The 16,002-nt window shown below is 36.4% G+C and overlaps 1 protein-coding gene across 12 annotated transcripts in view; it reads right to left on the bottom strand.

The window, feature by feature from the left end:
• The window catches only part of LHFPL2 (LHFPL tetraspan subfamily member 2), a 118,570-nt gene that overhangs the window by 34,906 nt on the left and 67,662 nt on the right, over positions 1-16,002 (bottom strand). The gene's annotated exons all lie outside the window — the stretch shown is intronic.

Below are 16,002 nucleotides of genomic sequence, written 5' to 3' on the forward strand. Positions count from 1 at the left end.
CATGAGCACATTTTAGAAAAAAAGTAAATTCAGAAATATGCACAAGAGTGTCCAAGCAAGCTTTCAAAGAATGAGCTTCCAGTTGGTTTAGTCATTCAGTTTCAGCAACCCACTTTATTTTAGCCTGTTGTTCTTATCCCTAAGATACTGATTTTCTTGTAGGGTTCTTTCTGGGGACAGAGTACGTCTGAAATCTGAACAACACATACGAAATCCCAACAGGAAATTAATAAGAGAAGGCCTCTATTGGAAGCTCTTCTGGGCTCTTTGAAGGTAAAAGGTACTTGTTGAGAAATGTACAGCTCTTTCTAGAACATTAAGTGCTAATTACTTGTTATTATACACGTAATTCAAAATATATTTGTACTTTAAAAAAATTTCCTTTTTCCCTTCAGAAAGAGTTGATACTAACTGAAGTCTTTCAGTTTTCAGGTAACAGACCAGAAAGTCTTTCTCCAAGAAAGATGAAAGAATTTAGGTAACACTGTATATACAACTAGAATTCCCACATGTTTGCATCACTAGCAGTTCCTGTGGGTGCTGGGGGAAAGATTATGCTTGATTAAATTGCAGATCAAGCAAGTTTGTTTATAGTCTCAGATGTGAAACAGAATAAAAAACTACTACCCATTAATCTATTGGTAAAATACCTGAAGTCTGCTTCCCAATTATTTTCAACATAAAAACATAGTTTAATATGAGCTGAGAAATAAATGAAGTCCAGTGCAAGTGTTACAAAGGCAGGTAAAGACAAAGCAAAATTATTTCAATCCAAGAATCTTAAATGTATATTTCATTGCCTCTTTGTTGTGTTTGTCACATGGTTCCAATTCATGTAATGGTCTATTCAACTTAACTGCCTTTTATTTTCAGCACAAATTACTTTTTAACACATGCAATTTTGTCATAACAAGATTTTGCTAATATAAAAATATTTTTTGGATATGTATTAAGGTCTACTGTATTCTAACTCTGACACAGTAGATGGTTCAAAAATAGAAATACTATGAAATAACGACTCAACAGTGTTTTCCAACAAAGAAATTGGAGGTCAGAGAGAGAAGGATATAGAAATCCAGCAAAACACTCCTTAGTTCAGAGCCAACATTTTTTCCCGAAGACTGCCTAGCACCTCCAAACAACCAACTGTATTCCAGTCTTCATGGAAATGCAAATGCACTCTACACTGACAAAACAAGTTTCAGCCCAAAATAAAACAATTCTGAATATTGACTTGGAAGATGTGTAAGAGTTTGCCACTTATTCCATGAAAGGCAGGATTTAACCTGTACAACCCACTTCCCTAAACACTTCCTGCAAGAGACTATCTGAGCTGGATTCAGATTTGATGCTTTTGTTTCAGCATGCCACTGAGATTAAAAAGTCCCTTCTGTTCCTAGAAGAGTCCAAACAGTCCAAAATTAAGCACTTCTTTTCAGGAAGCTGGATTTACAGACATTACAAAAGAGGACCAAATTAACTCAAAATGCATCTAAAAGAAAGGCTGCAGCTTTTGTGGCTAACCTGGCTTGTATGAATAACAAAAACACCCAAATAATTAAAATTTCAAGCTAGAGCATTAAATATTTCCAGCCATTGGTGTTCTGCATTGTCTCAGTTTCCCTGGCCTTTCAAAATGTCACAAATTGCCTCTATGCCAGAGATGCTGCCTTTCCTAGCCTCAACTCAGAATGCTTGTTTATGTGAAATACACTGCTGAGTTAGCTTTTACCTCTTGTGTCTCATTGTAAGTTTTTCTGCCAGGCAGATTTAGTAAAAGCTTTTACCACTTTAGCAGTGGTGATTGAAAAAAAAATAATGCTGAAATGGGAAAAAAGTACAATTTCTTTTTTATTCTCATACTTAAAAGCCACATGTGAAGAAGTCCTCTAAAACAAATCCTGTTTCAGTCACCCAAGTGAAAGACAGAGGTCAGTCCTTCAGGGTCTTTCATAGTGCAATACAGGCTGAGAAACAAATTCACAAAAAAAAAAACCAGCAAGAAAATGGAAACTACAGAGATTTGTGCAGGGCTGAGTTAATTGGCAAGAGGTGATCTTGTGTGACAATGCAGGGAGCACTATGAGGTGGAGGAATTAAATTTGATGCAGTATGTCTTGTGTTAATGTGTTAGCATACCCAAAGAGAGTAAGAATCCATGTGAAAGTGAAGTTCTACACAGTATATGTGGGGTGTTCTCTCAGTTATTTATCTCATACTCCCTAACAAAGTGCTCAGGCAATAACAGGAGAAGGAGCTTCTCTTTTCAACAGCTTTTCCTTGATTTGTTTTTTGTAGCATCAACACCATTTCATGTAACAGTCGGCTGATAAACCTATGTTTTTTTTTTCCTCCCAGCTTACACAATAATCATGTATGTGACTGGTTTTTGTGTCTGTAGCAGTAAATTTGTTTTATGGGATTAAAGATAACACTGGGCTTCTTAAAAAAAAAAAAAAAACAACCCAAAACCCAACAACACAAAACCCACAATAAAAAAATCTCCAAAATAATGTCACTGGTACTGTCCTAAAAATAAGGGAAAACCCTAGCTTTTCATACTACCTCTTGGCATGTCAAAGGCAATTCCTGACACAAATAGCTGATGCATGAAACCAGATTCTATTTTTCACTAGGAAGGAAGCAAGGTGAATTTAAATGTTCCTTATGGTCTTTTGAAAGTTGTTATAAATTGTATTTAATGCCAAGGACTCAGTTGTGAGAATAGGAAGTATTTTGATACGCGTATCAAAACTTCTAATCACCTCTCTCAATAGCTTGGTTCAGAACATTGTAACAGATAAATAAAACAGAAGAATGAAGATTCATTTCACAGGTATTTCAAAAACACACTATACAAGTCATCACACATTGGGGTGTTTTGGCTTTGGTCTACCAGCATTATCATAACATTGACCACTACATCACAATGGAAGCAAGATACAAAACCAGCTAAGCTTTTTTTCCAGTGGATGCTCTTTGAAGTCTTGCAGATATTCAATTTATCTATCTACCTCCATATCTTTCTAACATATCATCAGGACGAGGCACACCCCCACTGCAAAAACTTCTTTCAAAAAGATCCTACGTTAACCTTCAAAAAACTTGCACTAAACGTTTTCAGCCTTTTTCAGCTAATTTTTAAGCAAAATTGTAAATCTTTGTAATTGTGTGCCTTTGCCTTGGAAAGAAAGTTTTATTACTGCTGGCTGATCTGACGTTTTGTAAAACTCATCACATGAGTAATCTCAGGCTGAAGTAACAGCAACTTGCCTATCCTACTGGTCATCTTCACAGTTAAGATCCATAACATTTAACTGTGAATAAAAAATGCAAATCTCTCCAGTCTGTCTGGCATTGGAAAAATCACAGAATGGCTGGACTTGAACGAGACTTTGAAGATCATCAGTATCAACCTCCTGCCATGTGCAGGGCTGCCACTCACTAGCTCAGGCTGCCAAGGGCCCCATCCAACTTGGCCTTGAGTGCCTCCAGGGATGGGGCATCCACAACTTTCCTTGGCAGCCTGTGCCAGTACCTCACCATCCTCTGAAAAAAGAGTTTCCTCCCAATATCCAATCTAAATCTCTCCACTTTTAGTTTAAAATCAATTTCCCTTGTGATATATCACTATCAGATGGTGTAAAAAGTCACTCTGTCTCCTGTTTTTAAGCTCCTTTTAAGCAGTGGAAGGCTGCAAGGACATTTCCCCCACAGCCTTCTCTTTTCCAAGCTGAACAGGCCCCAGTGGTCCATCAGCCTGTCTTTGTATGTGAGATATTCCTGCCCTCTAAGCATCTTCCTAGCCCTCCTCAGGAATAATGGAAAAATTTTCACAAATCAATGACAAAAACAAGAGAAACTGAGAAAGTGTTTTATTTGGAGATGAAAGAAAACACAGTGAAAATCGGAATTATTCAAATAGATGAAGTAAAGAAACAAAATTTATTAATAATCTGTAAGTGACCATGCAGATACACTGTGCGTATGCGAGACTTAACCTTAAAATACTACTTCTTTTCTTAAAAAGAAAGGTAATCATTTTGATTCTATGTTTGGGAACTACAGTATCACAAAATAATGCTCTACATAATCATTTTACTTCTGCATAAATATTTACATTGTATTAGTGGAAGAGTAACCCATACTCTTCCCTCCCTGGATTTAAGCATCACCACCAAATTACACGCGTCATGGCTAACTGGAAACAGCTGCTAAGCCACTTGTATCTCTCTTGCTTTCCAATACCCACTAATAACTCAAAAGGATCATATCTTACATATGCTTCTCTGCTACATCAAAGTTTTAACAGATATCTTGTAAGTGAAATTGTCATAGAAGCTGGGTCTTGAGAAGAGGCACAGAAAGCCATTCTGTTGTTACTGCAGATGTTTCCCTCTGTACGTTTACTAATAGCTGCCTGCTGAGTTTTAACATTCCTGAAGCCAAGGTTTCCAGATGTCTCCTCCAAAATGAATACGATTAACTGGAAAGTTTACAGAAGACAACATACAAGTCTCCTTCCCCACATTTTTTCCCCTGCAGCCTCTGAAATTTAGAGTGGAATTGTATGTAACATATATTTGCTGCTGCAATCCAAACATGCACACCAGTATTCTCAGATAAAGACCCCACACCATAAATCACTACTTTCACATACCAGATACAGCCTCTTAAGGACACTGGAATTGATCAGGCCATGAGATTGCACTGCCTCCTCCTGATGATTTTGCTTAGTTTGAGATAAATGCTCATCACCTCACAGACTTTTCATCTCAGAGACTATCTATAAGGTTTGATAACACACAGTAAGATACAAAGGCTCAATGCACTGAAATTTAATGAAAATTCACCCTAATGTAGACTTTACCAAGACTCTTCTGGCCAATTTATCCTATGCTGCCTCAAGCAAACACATCTACTTCATTTTCAAAAGCCTTTTGCATTCAAAAGAAACTAAGATGTATGATTCACACATCCAAGCTTTCAAATAACATAAAATGAAACCCTGCCAAGTTCCTTTATCAAATTTATCAAATATTTTCCTCTTTCTCTTCAAGAATGAAAGCAGTCACCCTATTCTTATTAAAATTCAAACAAAACAGACTGTAGTGACAAGGCCAGCCACAGTGATTGCTGTGTTTTATTCAAGGGTTCATAGTGCTTCCAGTCGGCAACCCTCAACAATGCCTCTGCGTATGCATAAGGCATTTCTTTTTTCAGCGACAATTTTATGAAGATGTACACACACAAAACAAGTTCCATGCAGGCAGTATTTACTGTCTTTCTTGCCTTCCGCCAGAATTTTTTTTCTTCTTTAAACAAAGAATGGCTGCTTTTCCTAATGTGATGAACATTTCTAAAGCCCTGGAAATCTAGCTGCAATTAGGTAATATAAATCAAAACACGACAATGAAGCACGCAGATGACCCATTTTTCTAAGCACCAAAGCAGGAAGCCTTTTGGAAGTATATCTAGTGATTTTTAGCACTAGTATACAACGTACTTTTATCTATCTGTCAGGTAACTATTCTCCTTTCTCACAATCAATCAATCAATCCCACAATTCTGCTTTGAAATAAGAAGAGTGAAAAAAAGGCAAAAAACAAACGTAATCCTGTTTACTACAACTAAAAGCCAGACTCTTTGAGAAAAAAAAAAAATTCCAACTTTTAACAATAGAGAAGACAAATAATCCGCCATGAGCTAGTATCATGAAAGTTAATCATTTCAAACATGGGTAAGACTTCAAGTTCTTGATCTAGCAAGGGTATGGGCCAGAAATCAGGGCTTTCATCTGAAATGGGGAGCAGCTTCTTCCCTGTTGGCTGTTTTAGAACAAGTGTACATTTTGTTTGCATCTGCAATTACATTCTTGTCACAGTCGGTCACATATACCTATGGTGAAACACTGATTTTTGTGAAGTTTCAGATTTAAGGAAAGTTAATGGAAAATTATCAGCTTGATATCTGCCAGCATCAGCTGGTAAATGACAAGCTGAAACAACTGCAGACTATTCTGGCATGTTAGAAAGAGATTTGATGAAAGAACATTTCAAAACAGTTTTGGCACAATATTCTTCTTGAAATAAAGCATCGTGGACTTTCTGTTGACCAGCATTCACACTGTTGCTATAGGACTATATCTATCAGCTTTCCACATCCTCCGTGTCAGCACCTCTTTATTTTCCTGCCATTCATGAGCTAAAAATGACCTTAAAATGTGAGCAAGGATAATAGTAAGAATTATAACATGAGACATCAGATTGTGCAAAGAACTGCTGTTCTCTTATTATTCACGGGATGGAAAAAGACAATGAATCTATGAATCTCTTTTAATTTAAAGTTCAAGCTTTACTTGCTTATCTCATCTCCATTCCTAGACTGTTAGAGAAAGAAGTTCCTCTTATTACAGTCAGAATGGTACTTTTTTTTTTTTTTTTTTTTAATAGGAAAATGAGTTTCTTTCTGCTCCTGAGATCCAAAATTGTTCGGGGACTGATTATTATTTGTAGCAAGCATCAGCTTGTAACAGAAAAACAAAAAGAACTGCAACAAGCAATGCTGCACTTCATAAGGTGGCAACTATGAGTAAACAAAATACTGTGCTAGAATATTATTCTGACTACGTAATTTATACTTTCTACAATACTGCAAACTCCATGGAGAAAAATAAAGAAAAAAATCAGAAGTTAAACAACAGCGAAAGCTTTTCTCTGAATACCTCTGCAGGAAGGCTTTCCATTCAGCAAAGAAAAGGCTGGATCTTACCTTTGATTTAGTCAACTCAGCACACTGCACATAGCTTCTTAAAATGTCTACATGATTTAGAATCCCAAATTATCCTTTTATTTTTATTTTTTTTCTTCAACGCCACACTTTTCCATAAGTCATTTCTACTTTAGGAAAGAAACTGCCAAGGATTGCCAGGTTTCACAAACTCTATTCCTTCTTGGAACAAAGGGGTACGATTCAGTTCACCTTTTAAAAACAGCAAGTGGGCAATTCTGTCCTGCGATAAATAATAGTAGTACTGTATAACATTAATGCTAACATTTGAGAATTAAAATGATGATGACCTAGGTCATTGCACCTTATTTTGCTAAAACTGTAACGCAGCATGTTAATCAGCACAGCTGCTAAAACCCTTATTGTGTAACCATAGGACATCATGTGCAAGTCAGCAAAATGCTCCAGTAGCTGGAAAATTTTCAGTCTAGATCATTATCAGAAGATGATCAGAATAATAACAATAATAAGATCACAAAGACTTGTGCATCCATTTAATTAAAATAATAAGCTCTTTACTAGAATATATACTTCATCATACTTGAGCAAACATCAAATCAGCTCTCTTCCATGACTGTTTAAGAATACTTTCCATAGGGGAAAAAAAAAAACAATCAAAAAAACTCCACCTAGTCTACTGTCATAAATTTAGATTGAATGATAGAAGTTTTACTCAACAGCCCTTTTTCTAGACTATACCATAGAGACGTAAGATCATTATGACATTTAGAAACAGACTTGAATCTGATTAGCTCTTTTTCTTCTTCCTCAAACAACAGAATTTAAACAAATAAAGTCATGAACTGTAAAAAACCCAAAACTACTTAAACTAAACAGCAGGAGAAAAAACAGCAATTCAACAGTTTCTTTCATCTAGACAGACTTAGTTTGAAACTAAAAAGCTATCACTTTTGTTCCAAACATAATTAGGGCAAAAACCAGATGTCCAGTTTTTATCTGCTATTTTCTATCTCTGCTCTCTTCTTTTCCAAGCACTTCTAAAACATGAGGCTAAACATTGCTATATTTCTTTCTGTGCCTATTTTAAGCCTGTGATTTGTACACTCTAGAAGTGAACAACAAAGCCTCAAATATAATGAGGTGAAAGAAATAAAAATACTTAATAATGTTCTAGTGAGAGCCTTTTTGCATGCTTTTCCCAATAACATGCCAAATTCTGTGGAGTTTTAGAATGAGGTTTGTTTCAACACAGACTTCATTTTTAAGGGTACATTTTAAGGCTTGCTGAAACCAATAGGAGTTTTTCACCTACCTTCAGTGGACTCTGGATAAGAGGTGGTTCCAGTTTTACTATAGACACAGACACCACACCCAGGGAGGTGGTGGAGCTGCTGTCCCTGGCAGTGTTCAAGAGGTGTGTGGATGAGGAGCTGTGAGATATGGTGTAGTAGCTTGTGGTAGCAGTGGTAATGTGGAGACGTTTGGACTAGATGATCTTATAGGTTGTTTCCAACCTTATGATTCTATGATTCTATATTCTTCCTTCTTTCTAACTTAATTGTGTGGACACAAACATCATGGGAATAGCTCTTGAAAAAGCTGCAGCTGTTTCTCAATTGAAGCATTAAATCCAGGTGGATCATGTAACAACTCTTTCAGTTGTGCTGAATATTCCAAATCTGAACATAGCCAACTTTTAGAAGATGTCTAAACCTGGATGGATTAGGCCACCCTCAGTGGAAAATCTGACAAAATACATAACTTCATTTCATTCTAGTTGATTTAGGCACAGTGCAAATCGCTGGACTGTTACAATAGACAGTGCATCATTGCATCCTTTGCCAACTGGGAACTGGACAAACATGCACAAACAGCTAGAATACATAATAAATCTACATATTACTCTCAAGTGGAAAATCATTCATTTCCTCTTCATCTAGGAGTATTAGACTCTCTCTTATCTCTCATGGGTAAGAATGGAAATAGTCACAGGAATGCTGAACGCTCAGCTTAATTTATCTGTTTTGAAGAGCAAACCTTTTGTTAAATACATGACATTTTATAATACACTACCTTCCAATGAATTAAACTGTAAAGATCTGAGCCACAGTATTTACTATCTTCTGTTTAATCAATATGAATTAAACTAATATTGTCCCTTAGTGAAGGATGAGATATAATTACTTATATCAATACTTATACTTTCATCACCTGGCACAGAAAACAAAGTTCCATTATCCAAATACCACTGCACAGTTCTTACTGATATTACTTTCCTTTTCATCAGCATGGATAATACCACAAAAATATGCGGTTAGGTGAACCTGCAAGCATGATCTGGGATCTGTGCAACAAAAATGTGCAACTATAGCCGATATAAATCAAAACTAAGGGAACTCAAATGATTTCCAGCACTTGTGATTTTATCATGAATCATATTCAATGTTTTGATTGAGTCATACATTTAGGAACCTCAGGATGGTGCACACAGTTACATCTAACAATTTCATTACTGTTGTTGAAGGCAAAGGAATGTGCCTCTTTATATGCGTGCATCCATACATAAAGCATGCACAGAATACCCGTGGTAACATGCCTAATTACTGCGTATCCAATGCTATTGCTCAGAAAGTAAGAGATTGTTGCAAAAGTGCTTTTCCTCTGCTAATGATAATTTCATAGTGACCATGAGTTAAGTCCCACATATTTGATTTCCAACACATTTTCTTTGCTATGAACTTTTAACTAATGAGACAATTCTGAGATACTCCTTTGAGAAAAAAAAAAAACAACAAAGGTTTATCTGTTGGAAAGCTTATGACAGCAACACTATAACATTCCACACAAAAATCAGCCTGTATAAGTAAAAAACTTAAAGAACATAGATGAAGCTCATTTTTCTGCTTTTTTCCCCTTTATTCATTCAATGACTTTTAGAAATAACAACCAACAATGGATCACTCATGTCTTTCCTGCCCCTGAAATCTTCTTCCTGCCATTCTTTTAATTTCCATCCTTCTTTCTCACCATTCTTACTGTTTACATAAAAAAGGTTTGGGTCATAAAATTATGAAAAAAAAATCTTGTAATTGTGTTAGAAGCAGGGTATCCAGCAGTGGGGAAAAAGTAATGCTCTACCTAGCTAAAATAGCTAAACAAAGTCAACAAATGTTAACAGTAAGAAGACAACGCTGACCAGGCCCTTACTGTTAAAAACTGTAATTCCGTGCATGATTTCAAGAACTTGCTAATCAAGAAGCGCATAAGAATCAACATGGTCTAAATTAAAAGCAGGGAGGGGAAGCACACAGGTACTTTCAATACAAACTTACATTTTAAAATTTTGCAACTCTGCATATCCTCAAAAACTCCAGTAAGTTTTTGAAAAGCAACAACTGCAAACAGAACTGCTTTTCAAAATTAACATAAAACTCTTTAAATTCTAACTATTGTCTGAAACAATCACCACAGTTTTTGCAATGATCAACTAAATTCATTTGAGGAAAAAAATGTTTATCCTGTCCTTGTTTCCAATAGTGGAAGTGTTAAAAGTTATTCTCAAGTTGCATCCAGCAGAAATGCTTCAGCAGATGAACAGTGGAGTTCTCTCACATCAAATTTTGATGATGTACCACATTTTACCTAATTTGTCATTTAACAAGGAATAACAAAAGTCCCCAAAGCAAGCTCTGTCTACAAAGTAGTTTTAAACAAGCGTGAATTTAAGAATTCCACAAAGCAGAATGCAGTAAGAAAAACACACAACCAACAGTGAGCTCCTAGAGTATGTTGTCATTTGCTAAAATAAGAAAGATTGCACTCTGGCTGCTATTCCTACAAACATCCCCATCTGGCCTCAGCAAATAGGGGAGAAGAGTGATGTAATTCCATGGTACCCACACCCTCAGAGCCAGACACTCACCACCTAAATGTCAGCAAGCTGTAACATAAGTCTGCTCCATTTACTGCTTCACACCAAGGCCTGAAACTGGCTCCCCTTAGCATCTGTTAATCTAATTGATTCCAATGAGCCTGTAACAATTAAATCTTTAGTTGCAGGAAGCAATACAGAAAAGGGATTTTATATACCCACAGCTGGGCTGTTAGCTGAACAAATGGACAGCATCCCACTCAGGGTCGATCACCGGAGTCCTGTTGTTAATCCATGAGAATGAGCCTAAATGAAGCTGATGGCCTCAGCAACTGGGCTGAGCTCAAAGCACTCATCAGCTGCTCTGTCACAATAGTGATCATAGGCAGGAGGTAAAAGGTTCAGAATTTCTCTAGTCGATAAAATTAACAATCCTGGAAGAAAGCACAAAGACTACAAACATGACAAATACAGGGCGAATCATTTACACCAAAAATAGAATTTCTCTATGATAAATTATGAAAGCTGCAGTTTTAAGTTGGCATGCATTAATAAGGAAATAAAAATCCTGGAATCAAAGTCCTTGTTTAGATTCAAAATATTTTACAAAACGGGAAGCATTGCAACAGTTGAGTAAACTCAGCTCTTTCCTCACACAAAATACTTTTGTGTGTTTAAACTAGAAATAACGTTGCTTTTTTCAAAAGAAAAAGTGAAAATGCAACAGAGTGATACCCAGCTTGCTACCAATCTCAGTTCCATAACACTTACGTATGCGTCATTGCACATTCACAGATAACTCAATTTCAAAAGGAATTCCCATACATCTAAGATATGTATTTGCTGAGTAGGAGCTAAAATACCTTCTGTATCATCAGCATCCAATATAAGGAAACAAACACTTAATCGTAAGTTCTGTTGGTCTCTAAGCCTGAACAACTTACAGTCTGAGAAAGCAAGCAAACCCAGCCGTTTTCTTCAAGTGTGTCAGATTCATCACTCAAGCAGTCAATTTCCTTTCTCAGGCTAGCCTTAGAATAACAATTTCATGAAAGTCTGCAAAATGTTTTACTCTGTGTATTCTTCTGTGCTTGCTACCTAAGCAGCTAGGGCTAACACTATACTGAGGTGCCACCACAACCCCTAGAAGTTCCTTGGAAATCCTTGTGATACCCTAACAGTTTACATGTCTCACATTTTGGATACCCCAGAGTTTATTAGCTCACATCCTAGGGGGTGAGAGGTAGGAGGAAAAACAGATGTTATTTACCTTGTGGGAGTCAGGGAATTAGAACCTTTCAACATTTGTTTTTTTAAGAACTCCCTATCTACTAGATTTTGGTTTGGTTTGGTTTACTATTCATCTTCATCTGCTCCTCTAATTCCAACCAACCTTTGTAAAATTCCACAGGAATGTTTCTAAGAGTTGGGACTTGGCTATTTTTAAATGAATGAGGGAACTCTTCCCTTTCTAAGGGTATAATTGAAGAAGGCCTATATATCTGAAATCTTTCTTCTTTTTCTTTCTTTGTGAACTGTTTCCTCACTGTAGCATCTCTCTTCTAGTAGCCATGCAAAAGACCTGCATGTAGAAACAGAATAAAGGAGATGACAGGGTGGAGCACAGGCAGCCCTTCTCGCTGCACCCACAGTAATGACTGGGTTTGCATTCTCACAGTCAACAGAATCAAGCTGGTCCACCACAGCAAGCTGGGCTGAGCTTCTTCCAAGGACTTCCAAGACAAGATGATGGCTTTGAGCTGTGCTGTAAGGAGCTGGGCTACAGGAGGGAGGGGCACTTCATCTCAAAGAGGATATTTGCGTACAGAATACTGAAAACAATAAATGTCCTACCTAGTTAGTAGTCTACAGTGTTGGCAAGCCCAAAGAAAATCTGATGGCAGAATTTCAGCAGCACAATAAAAAAAAGGCTAGATTGCACCTTGAAAAAAAGAATCACTGGAGCTTGAGATACAAGCAATTTTTTAAAGGAGAGTGTGTTTTTGACTGTTTGATTCAAGAAACGATGGATAAACCACTGTGTGTCAGGCCAGAGTGGATTTGCAGAGTGGGTATAAAGCTGTTGTGATAGGAAAGCAGGGAACAGATCATTCTAATATGTCTGCCTTCCTTATATTCAGGTTGCGATGGTGTAACTGTTACTGCAGATAGTAAATAAAAACAGTCAAAGGGCTTATTATATGTCATACTCTAATATTAAGGAGATGGAAGAAGAACCAACCAGGTTTTACATCACAACCACATTGCTTTTAATAAGCTTTGCAAGTCTCTTATATTACTCCAATTATCTAGCCTAGAAAACAAGTATCTCTGAAAGTGTTTCAGCAGCTAGTACTATAGCTGAGATGAATACACAGAGCACATGCACATGCATCCATACCTAATCTTCTCTAAGTTTCAGTTGTATAGAACTGTTGTTAAGCCCAGATATGATATGGAAGTCAGAGGATAAAAAACCTTAACATTGAAAGAAGGCCTGTCTTCTTTTATGTTTAGAATAATCTGTTTAATCAGCCCTACATGCTGTATTAGTATAATAAACCAGATATCCAGAGTGCATAGCATAGCATTCTGCAAAGCACTATAATTACCTATTCAGTATACTTCATCCAAATTATTCTCATGCCTGCTAGTATTGGACTGAGATAATATTTTTAGATTCCACCTAACTTGAAAATTCTCTACTGTAAATCTGAATCCTCGTTACACATTACATCAAATCTTAAGGCATTAACACTACATAAGAGCTCTGACAAGATAAACTGATAAAAGCAGACATCAACCTCTAGAGAAAAAGATTAAAGTATGTTATTAAACAAGAACACAGCCCAAATTCTGCTTAGATCTGTGTCAAATCTGACAATATATAACAATGAAAACAGTTTTGGAAAAGAAAAAGCAACCTTTCTTAATGCAAAAAGCTTAATGCTGATGTCTCAAGTAGTTCTGTGTCATTTCCTTTCTACACTTCTGCCCCTCCATCCACCTTCCTGTACATTAACATACAAGGCCTGGTATCAGGGAACTGATGTTTATCACAAATTCCATTTCACAACTAAACCAAGAAAAAAGTGGTTAAAAAGAAGTTTTGTTAGTTGACTTCCATCCTAAAATAGGATGGAAAAATAGTTGATTTTTGAAATTATTTGCTGAAATGCAAATTAAGGCACACAGCTCTCTTGATTCCTTTAATTTGAAGGGAATGTGCAGAATCTGATGATTAAAAGAAGTAAAAATAAATGGGGTCAGGACTTCTCAAATAAGAGTCATGGCCTATGGTCAGATCTCTTTTGATTAACTTAGATATCTTTCTATAGATAAGCAGTATCCTCCCTGTATTTTAAAAGCATTATTAAGCTAGCAGTACCTGTATAGTTCCTTTGGCTGCCAGGAGAATGGTCATCAAAATTCAGTAACAAAAAAAGTCACTCTGCTAATCAACCATCAGGGGATGGATTGGTGAGAATACCATGAAGAAAGACTTCAAAAATACTTACTGTTTTAAATACAATGCTGTCTCATCATATGTGCACAAAAGAGTGCTTTATCATGCTTCTAATGGATTTGACAGTTTTAGAAAGGGATATAAACTGTATCCAATTGCCAGAGAAAAATATGCTCAACACAATCTGGAAAACTAGTTGGATTTCAATGGGTGTTTTCAACCTAGTATATAATTTCCTTTTGCAGAGCATACTCTGCCTCAACTTTTCCAATACACACACACAGAAAGGGAGGGAAGGATTTTTTCCTCATTTAATGAAATCTTGAAATCTTTAGAGACTATAAAGTTTTTCATTTTCCACTGCATTAAATTTTACCCCCAAAGGAACTCTTATGAAAATATTTATCTTCCTGTATTATTTGTCTAGGACATGGTCTGAAAAGTGATCCAGCTGAGGACAATTGCAAATCTTTACAGCCTTCTGCAGGGTAGACAACACTATTATGCTTTTGCATTAAAAAAATATGTGAAAAAATATTAAAACTACAAAAAAAAAAAAAAAAGAAAGAAAAAAAGAAGGAAAGAAGGAAAGAAGGAAAGAAGGAAAGAAGGAAAGAAGGAAAGAAGGAAAGAAGGAAAGAAGGAAAGAAAGAAAGAAAGAAAGAAAGAAAGAAAGAAAGAAAGAAAGAAAGAAAGAAAAGAAAAACTATTGTTCTACCTCAAAATTTGATTACAGCAATATTCAAATTAAGACCATTTATTATTTTCAAAATATTCCATCAGAATACCAGTCTAATACTGTAGAACAATAAGATAACAATTTTTAAGACCTCCTTCATGGGCATCTTCAAGTTTTTCAAGAGGTACGTGTACCACAAGAAGATGTTCACCTTTGGTCTAACAACTCCAGTAGTTAAAACTACAGAGGCCATGAGGACGTGAAAAAACAAGTCCTCTGTGGGACAGAGAAAAAGGTTAAGTCAGAGTCAAGATATAAAAAAAGGAATTCCTTCTTTCATGAATTTGGTTCTCGTTGGTCATAAAGTAGTTAGCTCTATTGATGCAATCTGCACTGCTCTGTTTTCTACACAAGGTAAGCCAAATCACATCCATTATATAAAATACAATTCAATGAAAACAAAAGTGATTCTTCAAAATTAGTCTTACTTAAGTTATATGGATTTCTTCTAATTCTTTCCCTGGCAATTTAGTCTTAAAGTAACTTCAGAATTTATGATGGCCTTGCTCCTTAGAAATGATTTGCACATACAAGCTAACATATTTGCTTATCTTCCCACACATCTATAGAGTGCAACACACAGATTATATGCTTTTGAAATAAGTCAGTGTGTTGTACTACGTCACAGAAAGAAGAGGGTGAACAGAATGGTAAAAAGAAAAAAAAAAGAAACAACAGACCATCCAGTACATCTGAAAATTAGCTAAGGATCTTTTTAGTTCTAGCAGCTGCCTGTAACGGAAAAAATGAAGACAGGCTGTTGCCAGAAAAGCTGGCAGTAAGAAATAACAGATGTGAACGTCTCAGCAACATCATTGGCCAGTCCAGCCATACTTGGGAGCTGAGTCTCTGCTGAGCTGCAGTGTTCTCAGGGCTGTACTTGCCTTTCCACCTGCTGACCTGCTCCTCTGCCTTTACTGAATTCACTCAGTGACCTCAGCTGTGAATGCAATTGTCAGGATATATTCATATTCTTGCTGCCATGTGGGGGCTGTGGGTTAAAGCTCCCCGATTAGAGTTAAATGCTACAGCTTCCAAAGTCATCTGAAGATTTCTCCTCCTCCTTCCCCCCCACCTCTTTTTATTTCACAGAGTTGGTTTAAGCAGGCAGAAAAGACAGGTCCTTCAACACAATATCTTATTACAAAAGGTTCACAAAGAAAATAACTTCAAAGA

Source organism: Phasianus colchicus, chromosome Z (genome assembly GCF_987193195.1).
Source record: "Phasianus colchicus chromosome Z, bPhaCol1.hap1.1, whole genome shotgun sequence".
In the NCBI taxonomy this organism is placed as follows: domain Eukaryota; kingdom Metazoa; phylum Chordata; class Aves; order Galliformes; family Phasianidae; genus Phasianus; species Phasianus colchicus.